Source organism: Mus caroli, unplaced genomic scaffold, assembly GCF_978045245.1.
Source record: "Mus caroli unplaced genomic scaffold, Mus_caroli_1 scaffold_6, whole genome shotgun sequence".
Lineage (NCBI taxonomy): Eukaryota > Metazoa > Chordata > Mammalia > Rodentia > Muridae > Mus > Mus caroli.
The window spans coordinates 42,968,059-42,977,480 of record NW_028227261.1 but is presented as its reverse complement, the minus strand read 5'-3'; the positions used below and the strand labels follow the sequence as shown (position 1 = coordinate 42,977,480).

General features: G+C 43.2%; 1 pseudogene; it reads left to right on the top strand.

Annotated features, from left to right (window-relative positions):
* Positions 1-433: 433 nt before the first annotated feature.
* Positions 434-5,241, top strand: LOC110287757 (igE-binding protein-like; annotated as a pseudogene).
* Positions 5,242-9,422: the final 4,181 nt, after the last annotated feature.

Here is a 9,422-nt window from a genome sequence, read left to right as displayed (position 1 = left end):
CCTTGATCTCTCTCATTTCTCTCCCCATTAGAAGCTGCGGTGGAAGCTTTTGTTCTCCTTTTGGCAGAGCTCATTCTTTTTCTTTTGGTTTCATTTTGTTTCCATCGGTGGTCGTGTTAGCCGATTTTGCGGCTGCCAATAGGCACAGTCAGACGGACGTAGATAAACCGCAGTGTGTCTCCTGTATTTAAGCCCCTCCTATAGATAAAGGAGCAGTATGGGAGCCTCACATTCAGTGATTACAGCGCTACATTCTGTCTTAAAGCAGCACAAGCTAAAAGTTTCTACAAAATCCTTGGAATGTTTTGTTAAAGAGGTCGATCGCGTAGAACCTTGGTACGTGTGTTCAGGGTCGTTAACCCTTGCCTCCTGGCAGAAATTAAGGGGAAACTTAGTTAGGGAACAACAGAATGGAAAATTAAAGGTAGGGCCCATGGCATTATGGAAACTGGTGAAATCATGCCTAGAGGATGAAAAATGCTGCCTGACAGTAACAGCAGGACAGGGGGCATTAGAGGAGTTACAGGACAGCATGTCAGAAACAGAGCAAGGTAAAAGATTAGGAGCTCTAAGAAGAAAAGGTGCACCTAAGAAAAGAGGCCCTTCCAAGGACCTTGGATCCGAGGAAGCAAGAAATAGGGGGGAAAGGACGCCCCGGTAGAGAAACAAGGAAAGGAGGAGAAAACCTCAAAAAAGAAAAGCCTTTATCCGGTAAAGGAGTTAGAGGCTTTGGGGCTTGATAGTTTCAGAAACAGATGAGCTTAGCCCCTCTGAGGAAGAGGAGTTAGAAAATGAGGCAGCTTGCTATGAAGAAGAAAGATACCACCCAGATGAATGACGAGCTAACAGCTTGGGTAAAAAACAGAAGAAAGTGGGAGGTGGAAGCCATGCGGTTTCCCGGCCTATAGGCCCCAGCGCCCCTACACCTTATGAGGAAAGATTTTACTCAGACTCCTTCCTCACTAGAGATGAACAGAAAAAGATACGGCAGGCATTTCCGGTGTTTGAGGCTGCTGATGGAAGCCGTGTTCATGCACCAGTAGAGTACATTCAGATAAAGGAACTTGCCGAGTCTGTATGTAATCATGGGGTCAGTGCTAACTTTACCTTATCTCAAGTTGAAAGACTTGCAACCTTGGCCTTGACCCCAGGAGACTGGCAGCCCTCACTAGCATGGGTCAATATATGGAATGGAAAGCCTTATGGTATGATGTCTCCCAAGCACAAGCTAAGATTAATGCTGCTGCGGAGGGAGATCAGAGAAACTGGACATTTGATTTATTGACAGGACAGGGACAATATGCCACCAATCAGACAACTTTTAATTGGGGAGCATATGCTCAGATCTCAGCTGCCACCATTAAGGCCTGGAAGGCGCTTTCTAAGAAAGGGGAATCAGGGGGACATTTAACAAAGATCATCCAAGGTCCCCAGGAGCCTTTCTCAGACTTTGTAGCTAGAATGACTGAAGGAGCAGGGAGAATTTTTGGCAATCCTGAGCAAGCCATGCCATTAATAGAACAGCTCGTTTATGAACAAGCTACACAAGAATGCAGAGCAGCAATTACACCTAGAAAGAGTAAGGGATTACAGGACTGGTTAAGGGTGTGTCGTGAGCTTGGAGGCCTCTTAACTAATGCAGGGCTAGTGGCTGCCATTCTGCAAGGACAGAAACGCCCAGCCACTTCAGACCGAAAGGTCTGCTACAATTGTGGCAAACCCGGACAATTAAAGAAGGATTGTCGTGCCCTTGACAAGAAACGAGCTCCTGGCATTTGCACAAAATGTGGAAAGGGTTACCATTGGGCTGATGAATGTCGCTCTGTTAGGGATATCAGAGGAAGATTGCTGCAGCCAGTACAGCCAGGAGAAAATGAGAACAGCTCAAAAAATGGGTTTCAGGGCCCCAGGTCTCCGGGCCCCAAACCATATGGGACTCCAATGAACAAAAGTCAGACACCTCCGTCCATAGAGCAACACAGGGCTCAGCAGGGTTGGACCTGCATTCTACCGCCCGATTCATGCTGATGCCACAGATGGGCATACAACCCGTACCTACAGATTTTAAGGGACCCCTACCAGCAGGAAGTATGGGACTGATTCTTGGCCATTCTTCTTTGACAATGAAAGGACTTGTTCACCCTGGAGTTGTAGATCAGGATTATGAAGGAGAAATTCAGGTTCTCTGCTCCAGCCCTCAGGGTGTCTTTTCCGTTTCACCAGGAGACAGGATTGCTCAGCTAGTAGTCCTGCCAAGTTTACATGATCAATTTCCCTCTTCAGGCCTACCTCGAGGAACCAGGTTGTTTGGCTCCTCTGGAAATGATTCAGCATATCTGGTCATGAATCTTGATTCCAGACCATCCTTGGAATTACTAATAGAAGGAAAAATTTTCAAAGGCATTTTAGATACAGGGGCGGACAAAAAAGCATTGTTTCTTCCCATTGGTGGCCAAAATCTTGGCCTATAACAGAATCATCCCATTCCTTACAGGGATTGGGGTATGATTCCAGCCCCACAATTAGTTCATGTTCCTTGAATTGGCAAGCCCCTGAAGGACAATCTGGCAGTTTTATTCCTTACATTCTCCCTCTCCCTGTTAATCTATGGGTAAGAGACATATTACAGGCCCTAGGTTTGGTTCTATCCAATGAATATTCACTGCCAGCTACCCAAATGATGAAGAAAACGGGATAGAAAGAAGGCAAAGGACTTGGAAAGAGGGAGCAGGGCCTACTTGAGCCTGTCCTGCAGGAAGACAATGAAGGAAGAAAGGGCTTGGGTTTTTCCTAGGGGCCGTTGGGGGCGCTATACCTATACCTTGGCTCACAGAGGAAGCTGTGTAGGTTCCTCAGTGGCCTCTTTCCTCTGAAAAGCTTGAGGCAGTTACTACCCTGGTAAATAAACAATTGAGACTTGGGCATTTAGAACCCTCCACATCACCTTGGAATACCCCTATTTTTGTAATTAAAAAGAAGTCGGAAAAGTGGAGACTTTTGCATAATTTGAGAGCTATTAATGCACAGATGCAATTATTACGGTCAATTCAACACGGCTTACTGCTGCTTTCAGCTTTGCCCAAGCATTGGGAGATTATAGTAATAGATATTAAGGATTGCTTTTTTTCTACCCCCTTGTGTCTCCAAGATAAGCAAAGATTTGCTTTTACTGTTCCAGTAATCAATCATGTAGAACCTGATAAGAGATATCAATGGAAGGTTCTGCCACAAGGGATGGCAAATAGTCCCACCATATGTCAATTGTATGTACAATTAGCTTTAAGCTCAATAAGAGAACAATTTCTTTCCCTGCTTTTGGTACATTATATGTATGATATACTCTTGTGTAATAAAGAATTGAAGATTTTGCAAGAAGCTTTTCCCATTTTGGTGAGAACTTTAGAACAATGGGGATTGCACGTTGCTACCAAAAAGGTGCAGATCGCACAAATGGGAACCTTTTTGGGGTTCATAATTATCCTGATAAGATTGTTCCTCAGAAATTAGAGATTCGTAGGGATCATTTATATACCTTAAATGATTTTCAGAAGTTATTAGGGGATATAAATTGGCTGAGACCATTTTTGAAAATTTCATCTGCAGAGTTAAAACCTTTATTTGATATTTTGGAAGGGGATTCTCACATCTCCTCCCCTAGGGCCCTTATTCCTGCCGCCAATCAGGTTTGGAGACAGTAGAAAATGCTTTGCAAAAGGCTCAATTACAATGCATTGATGAGTCACAGCCTTTTGATTTGTGTGTCTTTAAGACAGCCCAGTTGCCAACCACAGTTCTGTGGCAAAATGGACCCTTATTATGGGTTCATCCAAATGCAATGCATCTCCTGCAAAAATAATAGACTGGTACCCTAATGCAGTTGCACAACTCGTGCTTCGGGGAATAAAAGCAGCTATTACTTATTTTGGAAAAGAAACTTATCTCTTGATTGTACCATATACCGCTGTACAAGTTCAGACCTTGGCAGCTATATCTAATGATTGGGCAATTCTAGTTACCTCCTTTTCATGACAGATTGACAATCATTACCCAAAGCATCCAATCTTACAGTTTGCCCTGAGTCAGTCAGGCTATAGTGTTTCCACAAGTAACAGCCAAGAATCCACTCACAGATGGGATTTTAGTGTACACTGATGGATCAAAAACTGGTATAGGTGCTTATATGGTTAATGGTAAGGTAGTATCTAAGCAATATAATGAAACCTCACCTCAAGTTGTGGAATGTTTAATGGTACTGGAAGTTCTTGAGGCCTTCCCAGGACCGCTTAATATTATGTCTGATTCTTCCCATGTAGTTAATGCAGTTAATCTCCTTGAGACAGCTGGGGTAATAAAACCCTCCAGTAGAGTTGCCAACATTTTTCAACAAATACAATTTGCCTTATTAAATAGACAGTTCCCTGTTTATATTACTCATGTCAGAGCATATTTGGGCCTTCCTGGCCCTATGTCTCTGGGAAATGATTTGGCGGACAAAGCCACTAAGGTTATGGCTGTTGCTCTGTCTTCCCAGGCAGAAGCTGCAAAAGAATTTCATAAGTGCTTTCATGTGATGGCTGAAACTTTACGCCACCGCTTTGCATTAACTAGAAAAGAAGCTAGAGAAATTGTTACTCAATGCCAAAATTGCTGTGAATTCTTATCTATCCCTCATGTGGGAATAAACCCACGTGGTATAAGGCCATTGGATCTGGCAAATGGATGTCACACATGGTCCTTCTTTTCGAAAAAGTCAATATTTACATGTGTCAATTGACACTTGTTATGGCATTATGTTTGCCACACCCTTAACGGGAGAAAAGGCCTCACATGTGATACAACATTGTCTGGAGGCATGGACTGCTTGGGGAAAGCCAAACATTTTAAAAACTGACAACGGTCCAGCCTACACATCAACAAAATTCCAACAATTCTGCCATCAAATGGATGTCACTCATCTCACTGGCCTGCCCTATAACCCTCAGGGTTAAGGCATTGTAGAACGTGCTCACGGAACCATCAGATCATATTTAATAAAACAAAAAGGGGGAACTGATGAAGTGTTACCCCCCATACCAATAGTAGCGGTCTCTATGGCACTCTTTACCCTTAGTTTTTTGAACCTTGATGAGCATAGCCATTCTGCGGCTGATCGTCATAACACAGAGCCGGAGAGGCCAAAAGAAATGGTTAAATGGAAGGATGTTTTGACAGGTCTATGGAAAGGCCCGGATCCTATCTTAATAAGATCCAGGGGAGCTGTTTGTGTTTTCCCCCAGGAGGAAGACAACCCATTCTGGCTACCGGAATGACTGACACGAAGGATTCTGACACCTGAAAATGACTCCCTGATGGATCCCTGGGAAACTATCTTTAGCCCTCGTGCTGCCTCTTTGGATTTGGGTTCCTAGTATATTGGGGAGAGTACAGATGGGCAATTTTGTCTGCCTTCCCAAAGCCCATGCCTGTCCATCATGATGCAGTTGTTTTCCCCAAATTTTTTACAACCAATAAAAGTTTGGATCTGCCATACCTACCATATGATCCTACCTGGGCACCATTGGGAGAGAATTGTTCTCTACCTGAACAGGGTTCCCTTTGCTTTCAATTTGACCAAAAAGAAGACTGCATTCAGCTACGAACCGAGCCTTGGGGTGGTTTAATGGAAAACGTGTAGGCTGGGTGAAGATTCAACAGGAGAGTGTAGGGGAAAATAGGACAAATTTTAATTACACTTTTTTGCAAGAAGCAATCTGGGTTAATGGTACCTTCCTTTCACCTAATTTTACAGACAGGGAGCATCCTCGTCAACCTAGAATATCCCCCCATTGTGGTGGGGAGGATGATGAGGAAATTATTCAGCCCTGGTCTGATTGTCAATCCTCTATTACTCACTGGGCAGATCAGGATAGAACCTTCTCCTTTTCCCCCAATATGATGGTAGATCCAAGGGAAGAACTGGCTACGAAGCAGGGACTCTTCCTACAGGACCGTAGAATGGATCCTTTCCGTAAGTGGTTACTTTGTGGAATTAGTGGTAGTTGTGCAGATCTTAACACCTTGGCCTTTATCCGGGTGGTATGGCCGGAAAGGCATCTTTTACTGGTATCACCACTGGCACAATGCTAAAACAGGATGGGTCCTGCCAATCATTCGTAAATAACACTGAAATATTTGTTGGATTCAATAGAACCATTGTAAATCAGAATTATTCACCTACTCCAGTCTGTGTTTATCCCCCCTTTTTGCTTATTCTTTCAAATGATTCATTTAAAGATTGTTCCAATAATTCCTGTTGGATGTCACAGTGCTGGAATTCAAGATGGGCTAGTCGTGCCATGGTTGCCAGAGTCCCGCGGTGGGTTCCTGTCCCCATAGAGACCCCTTCTACCCTGTCCTTGTTCAGGCAGAAGAGAGACTTCGGTATAACTGCAGCCATTGTGGTGGCGATCTCCGTTAGTGCAATTGCAGCAATAGCTGCTGGGATTGCCATGGCAAACACAGTCCAAACAGACACAGCCCTAAATCAATTATCAGCCAAGGTGGCAGATACTGTTAATCTTCACACTTCTGCTAGTGCCCAGTTGAAGGGCGGATTAATGGTTGTTAACCAACGTCTCGATCTGGTAGAGGAAAGATTGGATATTCTTTTTCAACTTGCCCAACTGGGATGTAAAAAAGAGCTGGGAGCACTCTGCATTACCAATGTACAGTATGAAAATTTTACCCGAGCAGCTAATTTGTCTAGGCAATTGTCATTGTATCTTGCAGGAAACTGGTCAGAATGATTTGACGAGACTCTCGAGTCTGAGGGCAGCAGTGTTGGCTATCAACTCAACATGAGTGGACCTGTCGCTGATGGAGGGACTCTCTGTCTGGATTTCTTCAGCTTTTTCTCACTTCAAAGAATGGGCAGGGGTGGCTCTGTTTGGTGCAGCCCTGTGCTGTGGATTAGTGTTCATGCTATGGTTGGTCTGCAAGCTCAGATCTCAACAGAAATGTGACAAGGTCGTTATCACTCAAGCACTTGTGGCCATTGAACAAGGGGCCTCCCCTGAAATTTGGTTATGTATGCTCAAGAATTAGTCGGCATCTGAGTTCTCTGCTCTTGTACCTCACGGATTTGTGGATCCACTGCACTGGGATGAAAGAGACTCAACAATCCTTGATCATCCCTTGCACATCGCTGAGGTTACCTCATTGCACGTGATAGGGTGATTATGATTCCCTCACTAATTCATTTTTGGCTGGCTTCTTTTGTAGAGTTCGCCCTAGGTCATTTAGCAGTAACTGTCACACAGTACTTCGTTATCCAGAGACAGGCAACTTTCCTCATGCACAGACCAACCTAAGACACAGGGCCCAGTGGTGATAGGGTTACCCTATGATGGGTAAGGCTGTGACACTAGAAGAACGACCTAAAACAGGAACCACAGCAGATGGACCTAACTGCAGAGGCCTAGACCAGCCTCGTTTTAGTAAAACTAAAAGGGGGAGATGTGTAGAGCCGCAATAGCATTCACCATCACAAGATGGTGCCGGCTTCCACTGTGCCAGCTCGACCTCTTTTCAGGAAACAAGCTGTGTGCCCATGTGCAAGAGTGTGTTCGCGCCAAGTCGTTGCCCACCCAGGGGCATGCCAATGAGATCATGGGTAAGCGACCAATCAGGCATGGACATGCCGCGCTAATGTGTTTTTAAGCAGCGCCCTTTTGAGACTCTGCATCTTCCTCTTTAAGATGCAATAAACGCTTTGCTGCAGAAGGATCCTGGTGTTCCATGTGCGTTCTTGCTGGTGAGACGATAGCGCGGGACAGCAACCAACATACTGATTTGAACTCAACTAGCCTGAGATAACAATTCCATGCCTCCAACACATGAGTGGGGCTTGGGCAGCAATGTAGGCTGAAGCAGGCAAGACTAAAACGTGGTTGGTTTTGAGGGACTACAGAGGATGGTATAGAGGCATCTACACAGCCTTTCTGTGTTCACTTCCCCCTATACTTCACATCCTACTCTGACTCCCACACGCACAAAAAGGACACAGACAATGTAGGTCTTTTTACACTCAACTCCTCCCTGTGTATAAAGAATCAGGTAATAAACATACAAGGGATCTGGACCAGGTAATTCACTGCTATAAAGAGAGAAATATAACCTTTTGATACTTAAAGATGGGAAATTTCACCTGCAGTTCTAAAATAGATGGGGATTATTAGTCACTGACTCCAAGTAGAGAGAGCAGTAATAATCACCTACCATGAACAGGTATTAATTAATAGAAGACTGTGGCTCCAGTTAGAAAGCATAACAGATAGATAGCATAATATGTATTAATTAAATAAATGACCGTGGCTCAAGAGAGAGCACAAAACATAGATGTTATAACAGGATAGCTGCACTAGGTGGAGAGTTTAACAATTAAAAACTAGATGTTTCCTATAGGCAGATATTAGTGAAGGTTTGAAATAATTGCTTTTAAAATTGTATAAAGATATATTGCTCTAATAATTCTTATATGATATTCAAATGTTGTCTAACATGGGCTCCATAGAAATTTTGGTTTTAAATCCAGTTTTAACAAGCTGTCTCTTATAAGCAGGTATAAATAGATCTGTGAATCAATTTAATAAGGACTGCAGGAGACTCATATACTCTATTGTTGTCTCCAAAGGAATGTGGGGTTAATATTCTGAAATGACAAATTAGACAGGCCTCAATAGGCTAAAATATGTGTGATTTTGAGTATTATGGTTGTTTTATTGTTCTATTGGGACAAAGAGCTAACTATAGCTTTTCCTGGTTACCAGTTGAAGGATAAGCTAATTTGGGGAATAGCTTTTGTCTTTGTGTATTTGGAAATGGTGTTAAAGGTATTTACAGCTTCCAGAGTTATATGGATGATATTTTATGGACGGAGACTCCCTGAAGAACTAAATTCTAGAGAATAAAATAAAATGTTTATCTTAATGATACTAAAATTTTCTTTTGAGATTTATATATTACAGAATATAGAGCCTTGGTGAATTTCATTGTCAGACATGCTGAACTGATATGCCTGAACTCCTGATATTTTGGTTTTTTACCCGGATCCATTCAGGACACAGACGTCAGAGACAATCGTTGGTGTGACCTACTTAAGGCCAACGAATTTCCCCATTTCCCTACTTTTCTTCCTCCATACAAAAAAATCTCAGCACCCATATTCAGCTTGAAGAAGGTATGAAGAGTCTTCATTTCAGTTTTATAGTCTTTAGGACTGGGGGTGTTTATTATTGGTTTTTGTGGAACTTAAAACTTTTGAAGTGTGGGACTTATACCCAGTCCTTCTGTTGCTATTATTATAAACAGATCAGAGATATTTAAGTCTGTGACTTAAGGGCCAAATACAACATTCCTGTCCCTGAGTTCATTGTTAGGGTGTT